This window comes from Ammodytes marinus (genome assembly GCF_949987685.1).
Source record: "Ammodytes marinus genome assembly, chromosome: 18".
In the NCBI taxonomy this organism is placed as follows: Eukaryota; Metazoa; Chordata; class Actinopteri; order Uranoscopiformes; family Ammodytidae; genus Ammodytes; species Ammodytes marinus.
The window spans coordinates 18,485,149-18,502,776 of NC_137222.1; the positions used below are offsets into that span (position 1 = coordinate 18,485,149).

The 17,628-nt window shown below is 37.8% G+C and overlaps 2 long non-coding RNA genes across 2 annotated transcripts; one reads left to right on the plus strand and one right to left on the minus strand.

Moving 5' to 3' along the window:
- The first annotated feature begins 6,236 nt into the window (after positions 1-6,236).
- On the plus strand, positions 6,237-10,849 carry LOC307265364. The gene is made up of 5 exons (XR_013845344.1): positions 6,237-6,320; positions 6,722-6,817; positions 6,967-7,120; positions 7,497-7,685; positions 10,045-10,849. It is a non-coding gene; the product is annotated as an uncharacterized lncRNA (long non-coding RNA).
- A 2,360-nt stretch (positions 10,850-13,209) lies between these two features.
- Positions 13,210-16,860, minus strand: LOC307264859. The gene is made up of 4 exons (XR_013845323.1): positions 16,814-16,860; positions 14,846-14,993; positions 14,219-14,386; positions 13,210-14,072 (listed from the first exon to the last, which is right to left on the minus strand). It is a non-coding gene; the product is annotated as an uncharacterized lncRNA (long non-coding RNA).
- Positions 16,861-17,628: the final 768 nt, after the last annotated feature.

Genomic DNA, 17,628 nt, shown 5'->3' on the forward strand with positions numbered 1-17,628 from the left:
TTTTTGTATTGTTTATTGCAGATAAATTAGGTTTTAGGCGCATAATCAATTAGCTGGTCTCGCCATTTGAACAGCGAGATAATTTCACAGTGCAAGCCGATCAATATTGCAATAAATCCTCCAGGATCCTCCACACATCTTATCTATCTCAATGCACGTCAACTCAATTGAATTGTTAGATATTTGTTTCTCGAAGAATGGTTGTGTTGTGCCAAATGATCTTTCTGTTCCGGACTTTTTGATGCATTGTCGTGGCAAGGAGGTTTTCACCATGCTATTCATCTTCTAACACAACGATCAAATGCAGTTTGTATTACAGTTCCACACAAAAGCAAAGCACGAGGTCAATCTACCCAATGACCCTGCCCCTCTCTTCCCTCTGTCTCTCTTTCATTAAAACATGTGCTTGCCTTCAGCCTACGCACATGTCCAAAACTCCACATAGTTTTTTTTTAAGAGAGGTCAAGGCGGCCTCTTGTTGAGATTTGAGATGGATTTGCTGCCTTGGAGATATCTCTCTCAAAAAAACTGATACATTGCTCCAGTGAAAAATAGCCTTGTAAAATTTGCCTGTTGTATAACTGACATTACCATATGCCTCATATCTCCTCACGGTTATGATTTGAATTTGAAATAATGGTATATTTTTATTCCACTTCTTTTTTTTCTTAATGCTGGTGTCTGCCAATAACAACACCACGTGATGCAGTTGAGGTAAAAAACGTTAAAAGCGATGATTGCCAAAATGTCAGCCCTGACTTTCCTTCGTATGGCACTAAGCATTTTCAGACTGACTTTTACATATTGTAGCTGCCTTATGGTGAGAAAAAACTGGGTCAGAATCCAACAAGGCCATCATACCATACAAGAAGTGAATGCAGCTTTAACACAATAGCATTGCTTTTATTTATTTTTTCTATTCAGAACCCCTACCATACTGTAGTTTTGAAATATAACCTGGTTTTTATGCAAGCATTTCCCGTGTGAGTTGTGTGATTGTGCTCGTAATTGCACTTTGGCGGCAATGACACCAAAAAGCATCTCCAATCGCCTCTAGAGTGTTTCAGAAGATTGGACTTTTAAAGGCCTGCTGCAGCATTTACGCTTATATTTTAAATGCTGTTAAGCACTATGCAATCCAACCCAATCAACCGATGTGCATTTTAATAGCAACCGTGTCAAGGTTTCATTATGCGACAATCTTCGCAGCCGCTAAGATGCCAGCGATGTGTGGCTCAAGTATCAATTTGTATTCATGAGCATTAAAGACAAAATATACAATATTAGCTACAATGTGTTTCTATGAATGATTTAGCATAATCATCAGCAATCATTTTAATGGTTGAAAAAGCAGATCATATTATTTGCGTCTTCTTGGTAACATTTTGCTACACAACAGATTAGCCTAAATTATTTACAGTATATTATACAAATTATATATTGATCAATATGATCTTTGATTATTTATAATTTATTCCTATTACTTTGACTTCTATGCATATTCTTATTTCGAAAACATTGACGCTGATTAAAATACAGATCATTTTTCATTTACAAATTCTGAGAAATAAATACTAAAATCAAGTAGTGTATTTTTCATGTTGACTAACTGAAATTGATTCCAATGGGAAGTTGTCAAGCCACTGATTTACCAGATGACATCCCATATACCCCGTCTGTTATTACAGCTGTGTCCCCTAATGCTACATGTGCAGCATTTATACTCGAGTGGCGTAGTGCTGTTGTTCACAGTTTAAAAGCACATAGAAAATAGCAGCAAAAGTGTTGACACTTCAAATTGTCTGTGCGTATACTGCTTACATTAGCAAACTGCAACGACTGTGACAAAGCAGTCTGCCACCTCCACAAATGGAGATAAACCCCAAAAATATATTCAAATGATCAGTCAACATAAATCAGACCTCAGACAGACGGCATTCTCACTTTCAGTTTGTTGTATAATCTTAATATGCTCCATGGAGTAGTGGGTAGAGAGCGTACTATATTGGATTTACTGCATGTCATCCCCTTCTCTCTCCCCAATTCCACTCTGCACTCTATGATATCTTTCATAAAATAAGTATCCTATAATGTTGTGTACTGTCCAAATTGGGCTCAAATCAATAATCCGAAAAAAATCACATAATCACATACTATATTGCCAGGTGCATTCACACATACAAGATATTTGGCGATGTAATTGTTCAATTATGTTCACAGATTAAACACACAATTAACACAGACCTAAACACTGAACAAAGCAAAAGGCATGTCAAAGAAGATAAAGAGAACATAACAATAGATAATATTACACAAAGTAGATGTGGCTCTCCCTATAAGCAAGCTAAGCGGATGCGTTTGGCACCACTGCAACTCAGGGGTCACCAAAGTTTGTAAATAGGGCATATTAGGGCCACTGTGAAAACAAAAAAAGGAGCATAGCAGACGGCTGAGACAGGCTGGCATCAGTCAGGCTTGCAGCAGTCAAGCCATAGGGCAAAGGAAGGTAAAAGTGAAACATGGTAACAAGGTAATGGCCAGCGAGGTATAGGTTAACACCACCTAGTAAATGCTCTGACAAACTGACACTTAAAAGAAAGTGATACAATATAAGCAGGACTGCATTTTCCGTGCTTATTTGATGGGGACAGATGCTTGCACATATATACTTGATCAATCTACAATGTATAGCATCACAGCATGTATAACTATTTCCAATGCCCATCCCTAGAAGGGCTTTTAAACAGTCATAAAAAGCACATATGACAACGCAGCCACATTAAAAACTTAGCACATACACTTTTAACACATACACCGGTATCATCCACCCACTCCCACCGAATGCCACCCCACCCCCTATACTATATCTGACTACTAGTCTGATTAACAGTTAAACATTTCTTCAGTTTTTTTTTTTTAATATTATGACTTTGTATTGCTTTTAGCTCAAGCACATGAAGTCCAATGTGTCATTGTGTAGAATGTGTTTTATAAAGGCTGCCAAATGCCTTCCAGCTCTGCAGACTTTATGCATTTTTAAACCCATAGATAGGATCTGTTTATGTAACAATCCTGGTCTTCATACTGATGATTTTTATTTAGCCCCGTGAGATCATATCCTATTAATACTCGCGCTTGCAGACAACAACAGTCAGAAATAGAAAAAGATTCCTTCCTCATTGAAGGCAAACTATATGCAACATTTAAATGAAAAAAAATAATTATAGTCCCACAAAAATGTGCTGGTAAACACTCCACCACACATTCTAAGTCGTATTTATTGTGTGTGATTATAATTTAATTTTGAATGATAATGTTGCTTAGTCAACCTTTAACAAATAGCCAAATGTAGCACAGATGTGATACAAAAGTGATTATTATGAAGTATGTATTATTCCTCAAAGCATGGGCTCAAACATATAACCATTGTTTTAAAACAGCTGTTTCAGTGTTAGGTGTAGTTCAGCCCTTTTTAACCATCTGCCCTGTGATAGCTACATACATGTGAAAAAGTTTGGGAACCCCTCTCAGCCGGCATTATAATTGACTCTGCTTTCACACAAAAAAGATAAAAGTGGTATGTCTTTAATTTACCAGGAACAGCTAAGTACTGGGATGTTTTCCAAAGAAAGATTTTTTGAAAAGCAGTATTTAGTTTTATGAAATTAAATAAAATGTGAAAAACTGGCTGTGCAAAAATATGGGAACCCTTGTGGTTTTGCTGATTTTAATGCATGTAACAGCATGTAAAACTGAGGACTTAACACAAAATTGGTTGGATTATGTTGTTAAGCCTTGAACATCATATAAAGTTCTGTTTAATCATGAGAAAAGGTATTTTAGGTGCCTAAATGCAAGTTGCACTTCTCTTTCACTCTCTGCAGAAGTGAGACAGAATGGGATCATCAAAACAGCTCCCAAAAGATCTTAAAAACAAAGATTATTCATTGTCATGGTTTAGGGGAAGGCTACAAGAAGCTTTCCCAAAGGTTTCAATTGTCAATTTCTACTGTAAGGAATGTTGTCAGGGAATGGAAGGACACAGGCACAGTTGCAGTTAAACCCAGGTCTAGCAGACCAAGAAAGTACAAGAGCGGCATATGCGGCGGATTGTGAGAATGGTTGCACACTACCCTCAGATCACCTCCAAAGACCTGCAACAACATCTGGCTGCAGATGGTGTATCTGTACATCGTTCAACAATTCAGTGCAATTTGCACCAAAACATCTGTATGGCCGGGTGATGAGAAAGAAGCCCTTTCTGCGCCCACGCCACAGATACAGTTGCTTGGAGTATGCTAAAGCTCATTTAGACAAGCCAGCTTCATATTGGAAGAAAATGCTTTGGACTGATGAGACAAAAATTAAGTTATTTGGTCATTATAAAAAGTGCTTTACGTGGCGAAAGGAGAAAACTGCATTCCAAGTAAAACACCTACTACCTACTTTCAAATTTGGTGGAAGTTCAATCATGCTGTGGCCACTTCAGGGACTGGGGCCCTGGTTAAAGTGGATAGTCGGATGAATTCAACTCAGTTTCAAAAGATTATTCAGGATAATGTTCAAGCATCAGTCACAAAGTTGAAGTTGCGCAGGGGTTGGATATTCCAACAAGACAATGACCCTTAACACAGTTCAAATTCCTGCAGAGGGAAAAGTACAATGTTCTGATATGGCCGTCGCAGTCCAATGACTTGAATATCATCGACAATCTATTTGAAGCAGGCTTTCCATGCTCGGCAGCCATCACATTTAACTGAACTGGATCGCTTTAGTATGTAAGAATGTTAAAAATACCTACATCCAGGATCCAGACACTCATCACAGGCTACCAGAGGCGTCTAGAGGCTGTTATTTTTGCAAAAGGAGGCTCAACTAAGTACTGATGACATTTTTCTTTTGGGGTGCCCAAATGTATGCACCAGTCAAATTTTGTTATGATGCTTATTGCATATTTTCTATTATTCCAATAAACAAAATGACACCGCTGAATTGCTTCTGTTTACCCAAGGTATGTCATATATGTAAAGGAATTTGCTTCTTTGAAATCCCAGCTAATGATTAACAAAAATCCCCAAAATTAGAAGGGGGTCCCAAACTTGTTCATATGACTGTATCTCCCACTTTGTCATATAACAAATTCAAGGGGAAAACATAAATAAATGAGAGGGGAAACATAACCAATGCAGATGTTCCCGTACAGGTGCACTGCATGGCCAACACACTCTCACACCGGAAACGTCACAGTGCGACTGTGGTCCACGTCACATTCCCGTCTGTCACTGACGTGAAAGTCAGCTTTGTCCGTCGTCTGCTGACGCAGAGTGGGTTCAATTCACTACAATGTAATCCATACCCGGTGATGTTTGACGTTGTGAGCTTCTTTCCTATTGGATAGTTTTTATGAAGATTTTCTGTGAAAATGGCCGACATTTTTTTTTATTCTGGGTGGAAAATATGATTTTTTTAGTATAGTTACGCCATTAAAAGTGTTTGTGTAAACATTTTTAGCGAGAAATGTGCATTCCACTTTCATAATCTTTGCTCGGTGAAAGTGTAGGATGTTTGGTTTGATAGTTATGACGAAGAATATTTCGCTATGTAATAACATGGTTGCTATGATGGTTGCTATGGACGCTGAGATCAGCAGCTCGCATGCTGCTTGAGTCATGGCGGACAACGCTTCTCCTCTCATCGTCACCAGTGCATTTCAACAGGGATATTTTTCATGACTTTCAATCTACCGGTAATGTATTTTAGTATATTGTGTCGTGCTAAAATGCACGTTATTCTTTTCTGTACTCCTGGAAGCAGAGAACAGCAGCTACATTGTTCTTTTCCTAGTTTGTATTAGTTCACAAACTATTATTTTTGATCAATTTGCCTAATTTAATTTTATAATGGCACCTTGTGAGTATTTATTGTGTTTTTGTGATCGTTGGTGGTCCTATTGTCTGATTGCATTTCGTTTTATAATCTGTTAAATGTTCATGATCTCTGATAATGATTTATTTTTATAACGTTCCTTTGTAATATTAATAATCTATTTTTACCGTTTATTTTTCGCTATCCTACCACGAGCGGGGCTCCTATTAACTTAACGATCGCTCTCTATTAATCTGTAAATGTTATTTTTTATTTATTTTTGGTGAGAGCTGATTGAGAGCAGTAGAAGTACCGGTAGGGGGCGATAATTAAATGGCAATATCAAAAACTCCCCACAGGCTCCATGAAGAAGACACCTGCAGTCAACAGCAACAAAAACATTCCGGACTCCACCCATCCGGCCCCCTTCCTGTCCTCCTGTCCTAGACTCTCAGGTATGATTGATTAACGTGATAAAACGTGTGCTGTAGCTTCGTTTTTAGGATATCTGTCATTTTCGGTAAATGTTATTTACGTTGACGGTATCTGACGGTAGGCAACCGAAAGTAACTATCAAAAGAATGTAACACTAACAAGTAGGCTATGCTATTTTAGCTTTAAAGCTAGCTGAAAGGCAAGGTAGCCTATTGAATTGATAATCAACCTATATCTGTAATTCAGAAAATATAAGTTAACCACTTACTTTGTCAGTCTGAACAAAATCTATCTTGCTCAGATTACTCCTTATTGAAAAATATTAAGCAAGTTAACACTGTGGATTGTTTGATAGTTAACTAGATTGTAGGCCAGTAGTTTAGCACACAGGTTATGGAGTAATGTAATGTTCTTCTTTCAGACAGACAGAGATGCAGACAGTTCAGTAGATTCTGGCATCAAGGGTTCATGTCTATTACTTGGTCATCATGGAGCTTACAGCAGTCTGCAGCCCAAGGTGAGTGGCATAGCAGTGAGCTACTTCCTTACAGCTGCTTATTACCCTCCAGAGTGATTCCAGACATGTATTGTTAACACATGTTGTTGCTATAGTCTTGCTTGAGTTCAACATTCTTGTCCGTCTTTTTGTTTGTCTATGTTTTTTAGGTGGAGAAATTGCAAGCCCTGGGATTGAGACCGTTTTTTTTCCTGGCTAAATCTGAAAGAAATTCCAAAGGCTGGGTGTATGTTCTCTGTTGTCATTTTTCAGAGACATCATCAGCATTTCCTGAAAGAATGGAGGGCATATGTGTTATTAACGGTAACATCTATTCATATTCATAAAAGGAATGTTAATAGTTGATGCCATGTCTCCATGTGTTTTTTTATTACACTAGCATTCATATGAATTTACTTATTTTTAAGTATGAGAAGCCCTCAGCACTATATTTGTTTCACTGTTAATGTTGAATAGAAAGTTTTAGAACATCAATGTACAATAATGCAAAATATTCTTAAATTGTTATCTGCTGAAGTCAAGAAAGGGATTTTTTTTAACAAGAAAATCTTATATTGAGTATTGATTGCTTCCTATTTGGGTTAATGCTCTTTCAGCGTAAATATTAAACTTAATGTTGTTTATAACACTCAAAATGTTGTTCTTTTCCAATGGATGTTAAACTCCACATACTTTGCAGAACATGTACAGGAACCATCAGCCCCACATGTCCAGGTAGCCCTGCTGTTGCCTAATCAACCAGTACCTCAATTGGACAGCCAGCAGACCTGACCTACCGACCAAAAAGATCAGCCCTCTGACCTCCTGGCGGAATGATCCAATTCTCTAAAAGCACTTACATAATTCATCTCAGTCTTTCTTGAAGCAGGTATGCAAAAGTGATCTTTTATCTAGACTTCTGTAACTAAGTTTAACCCCCAATGAAATGTGCTTGATAAGTTGATCAAATGTAAACTAATTCAAAGCATGTTCATTCCTGTATTCAATCCATTTGGATTTGCAAAAGTGGTTATGTACTTTAATTATTTTTAATTGTCAACATATTTTGTCAAATGAAAAAGAGATACCCACATTTTTTACAAAGTAGTACAGAAAAGTACAGTTTGACAAACAAATGTTGTCAATAGCTGTTAGGTGTTTCACATAGATATATAAGGGCGCACTCACACTAGGCAAGTTTGCCTGTTCCGTGCTCCAGTACGATTGTCCCCACTCCCTCGCTGGCCCGTGGTCACACTGCTCCCAAAGGCCGCAGCCCGGGCACGATTGCTCTATCATACATAAGTCATCACGTCGTAATACGATACATATGTCATCACCAAGCGTACTCGCTGCTGGAATTAGTAGAACAACAATCGAGAACAGCAGTAGTCGTGGATTGCCCCAAACACCTCCGAAATGTTGTGGGTCTTATCCAGCTGCGACCATGGCTGCGACTGAATACTGTCACCGGCCCAATTTTCTAGCAAACTCTCCACTTCGCAATCGCACCGGAACCCACTCGTGAACCTCTTGCCGCCATTGTTTACAATTATTGTGGGGAAGAAGGGTCGCGCATGGACTACGTCATCCAGCTCAGGTTGCGTATCCGTGCGTGTGCACGTGTCATCTCATTAGCATCTGTACTTTGGCCACGGCACACCTCTCCCATGTGTGCCGTGGCCAAGGGGCTGTTCCGTGCTGCAATACGGATGGCGTGGTCACACTAGCCAAACGTTCTAGACTTTAGTATGCAAATGAGCTCGGGCAATAATTTCATATTTTGTTATTACAGAAATTACATACTTAGAAACAGGCTTACCCTGCCTTCCGAATTGCATACTCTTTCTTTTCTCTATTTTAAATTCCACATCTGAAGATAAAAAAAACTAGTTGGGATACAGTAGGCACACTATTCGGACATACTTTTACTTATTTTAAATAACATATTTATAACATTGCAACTTGATCTTGCCTCTTGCTTTTAAATCCGTCGCATCCCTGTTTGTTATCATATGGAGGCTTAAGGCTGTTACATACTCCGCGAGAAGAAAGAAGAAAGTTCTCGGTGACAGAGCTGCGAGAAGTTCTTTCTGGTCTGACATTACATACTTCACGAGAACTCAACTGCCGAACTCCTCACCGCGGCGCATTGTTACCATGGAAATTTGACTCAGTAGCGCCAGCTGATTTCACTTCGCTTTCCTCATTGACGTCAAACTGACCAATCACACAGTAGTTCTCGGACAAGCTGCGAGAAGAAAGTTCGGCCCGGGTGATGTGTCGAGAACAAGCTGCGAGAACAGCTAAACAAGAGCTGAGAGAAGAAAATGACGTCATTTTCTTCTCGCAGCTCTGTCACCGAGAACTTTGTTCTTTCTTCTCGCGGAGTATGTTACAGCCTTTAGTCGATGTGACTTCACTTCACGTGCGCACCGGATTATGGCTCAGAATCACCCAAATAGGATGCTGTTTTCAACACTAACAATCTTGGGTATTGCTTACTAACCTAAATCTGGCCACAAAAATTGGAACATCTTAAATATTTTTTCTACCATAGTAAATAGTATGGGTTTTGGAACGCAGGGTTAGTATCAGCTTTTGAGCTCAATTGATTATATTTTCTCTCAAAGTGAAATGTCAACTTGACTTTACCTTTTTATATAATTCAATAGAAAGTCTAGCAAGTCAATGCTCACAAACAGCAAAGTTTCACAAAATTACAGATTGAGTACTTCTGATCATGGTAAAGTTCAAATTGCCCAAATTGTACAGTTTGATATATAATGATAACAGAAAAGGGTGATTTTTGTGAAAAAGGACCAATATGACAACACGGCATGAGAAAGTTGCCGGGACCATATGCCACTTTTTTGACTTAAAACAGGTAAGGGAATGTTAAGGCGGCTTAAAACGTCATAGCTCCACTTAATTGGTTCTCACCAGATGTGAGAATGATCCATTGATTGGTTAATCAACAGTTTGGGTTAATGTTTGGAGAAGAACCAAAATTCAGTGGCATAAGCCACGTGAGAACGTCAGTGCTTCCTGCAGTCAGATCACATTATTACTACGAACCGCACCAGTTTGTTTGGAACTTAATGTTTCAGGGTTTCAGTTACCACAGCAAAGGTGGAAAAAAAACCTGAGTTTGTTTTAATCAAACAAAGCACGGCAGGTCTGAAAGGTACAGGTAAAATGCATTAAGATAACATCTTCATTTATATCTCCTTGTTTGTGTGTTGCAGTGGAAAAGAATGGCCGTTTGGAGTGGGTGGCAGATGGATGCTGAAGGCTCGAATTCATCTCAACGCCCCAGATTGGGATTGTTTTGATATTTATGTGTCCTTTCTGTATTTGTTGCTAGTATTTGAAAAGGAGAATTATCTAAGCCTTAACTTAATGTTATGCTTAGTTCATTCTTAACTAAGCATTAGTTAACAATGCCTAACCAAGCATAAACTTACCCACAATAACTAAATATTAACAGTTAGTTAATGCTTTATGAGGATGAACTAAATGTTAAATGTTATTATCATTAACTAAGCACTAATTAACAGTTAATTGATGTACCCTTATTGTAAAGTGTTACCGAAAAGGTCTGCTCTCATCTGTCTTTGCCAATGGCATTACAAAAATAAGGATGGTGTACAGGTTTTTAGCTACTGGAGCCTAAATGAAGAGCCATTTTACCATGTTCCTCCTCTGTGGAGGGCCGGCGTTAAGCCTCATATTTCTTTTTTTTTCTGTCCTTTTGTCACAGTGGAATTAAATACAATCATAATCTTGTGTATCTTTCCTGTAATTTGAAGTTTATTATATGGTACATTTTAGGCATGGTGTCTCTAGTTTGTCTGTAAGCTGCCGATACTTTGTTTTCATCTGAAAGGGGGAATGGAAGCTGTGATGACGAGGAGACGAGATGCCTCATGGATAGCACTTGTTATAATTGCATTAAGTCCTACTGTCTTTTCTTTTTGCATCAAAATTAAAGTTACAGCTTCACATGTTTGTTCAAAGATGTACTTTGTTTGAAAATATATTAAACACACATTTCCAAGTATTCTATTTCATTTTCTCAACATAAGAAACATGTATTTAGAGAGCAGTTAAGTCTCATAAAATCTCTTCCCTTGTGGTATTTTAGGGATTATACAAGAATTATTAAGCAAAATAATATATGGAATATGGTTGACTTGTAGAAGGTGTTTAAATCCAGTCTCTGTGGATTAAACATGTATAGTTATAGTACATATATAACTATGATATACAAAAAGACAATTGCTGTATTTTATTTAAAATAAGCAGACTGTAGGCTTCTTCAATAGAGTCGTCAATAGCCCTTAGTAAATCAGTAAATCACATAACGTCATGCATAGGCCTTTTACTTTGTGCTTGTACTTTTAAGGCTCATATCTTGGTTAATTAAAAATGTATTGTGTTGCTGCACACAGACATACAGGTGATACTCATATTATTAGAATATCATGGAAAATTCATTGGAATTGAGACAAGAATTCATGCGAAAGGGGCCCAAACCAAGTACTTAGTACACATGTATGATTATACTTTATAGAGGGCCGACATTTCTGTATTTAAAATCTCTTTTTCATTGATTTCATGTAATATTAAAATTTTCAGAGATTCTGAATTTGGGGTTTTCATAAGCTGTAAGCCATAATAATAACAATGATAAACAAATAAAGATCCCACTTTGCATGTAATCAGTCATAATATTTTTTTTCACCTTTTTCACACAATGACTAAATGGCTTTAAGTGAATGGGAACATATTGATATGAAACAGAATGTAGTTTACAGGTTAATTTGGGTCTAAACTGGTCCAAATTGAAAAGCATGACTGTGGATAAGGTAACCATCAATATCTTGAACACATTTAATAACTATCCCTTAAATCTTTTTTGACTGATGCTATACAGCTTGGCACAAACAGGGTGTCCACAAGTACATATAGAAGGGGCTTCGCATGAAGAGTGATGAAAATTAAAACTTTGTCGTAGGAAGACAATGAATACGTCATTGGAAAGGTCTTAATCAGGAGATTACAAATATGTCACTGTGAACATTGTGGGCGTAACCTACCCCTAGGGGTTGCCCTTTGAACCTTGAAACTGAAGCACGTTTGAAGGCTTACAGGGAAACAACCAAAAGTGATAGAGACATGAGATTAACTATTTTGGAAAGTTATTGACCTCCTTTATCATGACCTTAGTAAAAAATACACTGGGAGCCTTTAAGTAGGGTCAAAACATGAGTTCACCCTCTTAACAATATCAAAAATTAAATCTGACCAAATATATGTGCTTAACACTACCAAATACATATAATATACTTGCAAGTTCCCTGGTCAAACGTTCATATAATAGGGAAAACACACTAGAACTACAACCAATATGGCGCTGCAATCTACTGCGTATTGCATTTCCCTGTGTTTGTAGTTTTTTATTGTTCTTGCGGTTTAGGCTGAGGATTGTGACATTCTGTTTAGAAAACAACTTTCCGCCCATTTTTCAACTGAGAAAGTACTACTTAACACATCTGTTTACATTATGTGGCAACATATGTTGGTCACATATAAATATAGGCCTATACATTCATCAGTGCTATTTAGACGTTCTTCTAACTGCTGCTTGTAAAAAAAACTGTGGTGCGTTTAATGACAAAACGGATTAATCAACGTTCTTATGGTTTTGGTCTATATATGTGTAACTGTGATTTGTAATTTGATAACATATAATGTGGTTTCAGAAAATGAACGGTGCAGATCAGTGCAACTCAAATTTGGAAAAATGTTGGAAGTTGAAGCTGTAAGCTAGCAGCAGAGCTAAAGAGTAAATGATGACCATTCAAGTTTATATCTAATGCTATTATATTACAAATGAGTTCAGATTGAAGAGTCAATGTTATCCAAAACTATGTATTAATGTCCAACACAAAAGAGCAAGCTTTAATATAATATTTTAATATAAATGAGACAGCTGTGGTCTTTGTGGGATTCCATAGAATTATCATGAATAAAATGGATTAATTAGTATCAATAACATTATAGTTTTTTTTTACTTTAAGTGTGATTCCGGAGATTAGATAGACCTTCATAGATTTAACAGTTAGTCTGCATTAAGCAAAGGTTAAATCGATTTTGCATTCAATATGATTCTCAGACAGATATAATGTCCATTTTTAATAATTATTCCCATCATCAACCATTCATGTGTCTAGCAGGATAATAACAATTATAATATATTTCATTTATATAGGTCATTTACAAGGGATCCACGGACGCATTTCAAAAACAGTCAAAACAACAAACAAATGAGGCAAATAAGGAAAGATGAGATGAGATTTAACTTTATTGTCATCACACATAAGAATCAGAATCAAAGAATCAGAATCTCTTTATTGTCATTGCACAAAGTGCAACAAAATTGTATAGAGAATTGGCATCTCACCAGAAGTGCAATAAGCAGAACGTGCAGGAATCTGCTAAGTACAGTACATGTAATTACAAGATGTACAGATAATGACAAAAATGTGAATTATTGGGTATATATGGATGGCTGGATTAATGGGATACTATACATATAAATAAATGCTATACATATAAGTATATTTTTAGGATTATAATATACAGATTAAGGTGAAGTGATCATGATATACTAGATTACAGATATATAGAATATGGACAAATTGTACAGGTTGATAACTTTTTGCGGTGATATGAACCTACTATAATACACAAATACAGGTGGAAAAGAGATGTGTGTGTATGACCAGGAGGAGTAGTGGGGCGATGATGGGTGTGAGTGAGGTGATGTGCAGCTGTTTTTCAGTCAGCTGGTTCTGGTCCAGAGGCTTCTGAAGCATCTACCAAGGGCAGGAGGGCAAACAGTCTGTGGGCAGGGTGGGAGGAGTCTTTAAGGATGCTGTGAGCTAGCAGAAGACAGCGTTTCCTTTGGACGTCCTCAATGGCAGGAACTGAAAACCCTGTGATGCGCTTTAGCGCCTTACGGTCTGTGACCTTACCAGACTGTGACACTGCTGGTCAGGATGCTCTTGATCTCACAGTGGTAGAAGTTCATCAGTACAGCTGAAAACAGGTGGGGTCTCTTCAGTGTCCACAGGAAAAAGGTTGATGAGCCTTTTTCAGCAGACTGGAGGTGTTAGTGGACCAGGAGAGGTCCAAGATGATCTCGTGTACTATTGCTGGTGTTAAGGAGCCGGTTATTGTCAGCACACCTGCAGTCCCTCATCAGTTCCTAGGAGGAAATACAAAATGAAACAGGGAACAATTAGAACAGTCATTCTTGCCAGGTTAGAATCGGACCAAAGTAAGATCACTGACTTAAATTCCATCTCAAAATAGCATAAGAAGACCTCCATTGTGTGCTCACCATGTTCTTACCATAGTTCTTTCCTCCAGGCATTTCTACGATCAGCTTCCTGATGACATCAGCTAGCCTCTGAGATAGGTGCAGTGCTGTCTCATCTCCTTAAGGACCAAGAGCTTGTCTTCTTCAGCTGCTCTTTCAGCATAGAAGATTTTTCTTCTTAGTGAGGATGTTTGTGAATTCTGAAATCATACAAAGAGTTCTCATAATGGCCAACAGTAAATTGTAACCTGTACGCTGCAAGCAGAAGTCTTAACGGATTACATTTACTCATTATTGTAATTGAGTAGTTTTTTTAGTGTATTTACTTTTTGAGTAGTTTATACAATCTGCAATTTTACTTTGACCTTAGTATGTTTTGTTTGAAGTATAGTGGCAAACTGCCACTGTAGCGTTGCATACATGCCATTTTTATTTCCCCTTGTCTTTTTTGCACTACACAGCAGCTACTTTTACTTGAGTAGATTTTTAGACTGATAATTGAACTTGTACTTACAGTAAGTAAAATGTCATCATAGCTATTGTACTTTTACTTTATTAGAATGTTTTAGTACTCTTTACACCTCTCGCTGCAATACAAAATCAAGAACATATAAACTAATTTTCTGAATAAATGTAATCACTCAGATGTTTTTCTTTACCATTGCTGTACACTTCCCATGGCCATGTCCCACCACGGACAGTCGTCTTTCCACCATCATCTCCTCTATGCACTTCTTCTCTGGCACCTGCTGATTGTATCGCTTGACAGAGTTTTCTGTTCTTAGCCACCAGTTAGTCTCGCCGCAACTGTTCAAAAAAGACATAACACATGTTGTGTGAATGTATATGTGTGAATGTATATATGTACAGTATATACACTCACCGGCCCCTTTATTAGGTACACCTGTTCAGAGGCTTATAAAAACAAAAAGCTAATCAGCCAATCACATAGCAGCAATTTAATGCATTTAGGCATTTAGACGTGGTCAAGACAATGTACTGAAGTCAAACTGAGCATCAGAATGGGGAAGAAAGGGGGTTTAGGTGACTGTGAAGTTTGAACATGGCATGGTTGATGGTGCACGGCAGGATGGGGCCATGCTTTCATGTTGTTTATGCCAAACTCTGAACCTGCCATCTGAATGTCGCAACTTAAATCGAGACTCATCAGACCAGGCATGATTTTTCAATCTTCTATTGTCCAATATTGGTGATCCTGTGATAATTGTAGCCTAATTTTCCGGTTTTTAGCTGACAGGAGTGGCACCCGATGGGGTCTTCTGTTGCTGTAGCCCATCTGCTTCAAGGTTGGTCGTGTTTTGTGTTCAGAGATGGTATTCTGCATACCCTGCTTGTAACAAGTGGTTATTTGAGTTACTGTTGCCTTTCTATCATCTAGAACCAGTATGCCCATCCTCCACTGACCTCTGACTTCAACAAGGCATTTTACGTCCACACAAATGCCGCTCACTGCATATTTTTTTCTTTTTCAGACCATTCTCTGTAAACCCTAGAAATGGTTTGGAGTGAAAATCCCAGTAGATCAGCAGGCACCCTCAACATTGCCATGTTCAAAGTCCCTTAAAACCCCTTTCTTCCCCATTCTGTTGCTCAGTTTTAACTGCAATAAGTTGTCCCGTCCAGGTCTACATGCCTAAATGCATTGAGTTGCTGACATGTGATTGGCTGATTAGTTATATGTGTTAACAAGAAAATGAACTGCTGTACCTAATAAAGTGGCCGGTGAGTGTATATATTCATATATAGATTCTCACAAAATATTTCCATAACACACATTATATCCAGGTGTTTCACTTGTTAATGTGAGCACCATTTAAGACTAGTATTATTCTATCTGAAATAAATTATACAAATATCTTACATGATTAACAGCTACCTCTTCCTGGAGTCTGCATGCAAAATGTATCTAGATAAGACTAATCCAAAACACTTTACTTTTTTTTCTGATCTACTCAAAGAACAAGGATCTGCATTCTTGGCAATAATTCTGCCTTTTATATGGTTCCTCAGACCCTAATGAAAACAGAAAACAGAATGTTAGCCCATGTTCTACTGTCCCAGACACATGTTTGATAACTGAGCCAAAAGCCCGACATCTAGCACATCCTCCATGATGAACAACCCGCTCTACTCTGTGGAAACAAGGCATTATAGACTTAAACCCAGGATGCCAGAATCTACTGAACTGTCTGCATCTCTGTCTGTCTGAAAGAAGAACATTACATTACTCCATAACCTGTGTGCTAAACTACTGGCCTACAATCTAGTTAACTATCAAACAATCCACAGTGTTAACTTGCTTAATATTTTTCAATAAGGAGTAATCTGAGCAAGATAGATTTTGTTCAGACTGACAAAGTAAGTGGTTAACTTATATTTTCTGAATTACAGATATAGGTTGATTATCAATTCAATAGGCTACCTTGCCTTTCAGCTAGCTTTAAAGCTAAAATAGCATAGCCTACTTGTTAGTGTTACATTCTTTTGATAGTTACTTTCGGTTGCCTACCGTCAGATACCGTCAACGTAAATAACATTTACCGAAAATGACAGATATCCTAAAAACGAAGCTACAGCACACGTTTTATCACGTTAATCAATCATACCTGAGAGTCTAGGACAGGAGGACAGGAAGGGGGCCGGATGGGTGGAGTCCGGAATGTTTTTGTTGCTGTTGACTGCAGGTTTCTTCTTCATGGAGCCTGTGGGGAGTTTTTGATATTGCCATTTAATTATCGCCCCCTACCGGTACTTCTACTGCTCTCAATCAGCTCTCACCAAAAATAAATAAAAAATAACATTTACAGATTAATAGAGAGCGATCGTTAAGTTAATAGGAGCCCCGCTCGTGGTAGGATAGCGAAAAATAAACGGTAAAAATAGATTATTAATATTACAAAGGAACGTTATAAAAATAAATCATTATCAGAGATCATGAACATTTAACAGATTATAAAACGAAATGCAATCAGACAATAGGACCACCAACGATCACAAAAACACAATAAATACTCACAAGGTGCCATTATAAAATTAAATTAGGCAAATTGATCAAAAATAATAGTTTGTGAACTAATACAAACTAGGAAAAGAACAATGTAGCTGCTGTTCTCTGCTTCCAGGAGTACAGAAAAGAATAACGTGCATTTTAGCACGACACAATATACTAAAATACATTACCGGTAGATTGAAAGTCATGAAAAATATCCCTGTTGAAATGCACTGGTGACGATGAGAGGAGAAGCGTTGTCCGCCATGATTCAAGCAGCATGCGAGCTGCTGATCTCAGCGTCCATAGCAACCATCATAGCAACCATGTTATTACATAGCGAAATATTCTTCGTCATAACTATCAAACCAAACATCCTACACTTTCACCGAGCAAAGATTATGAAAGTGGAATGCACATTTCTCGCTAAAA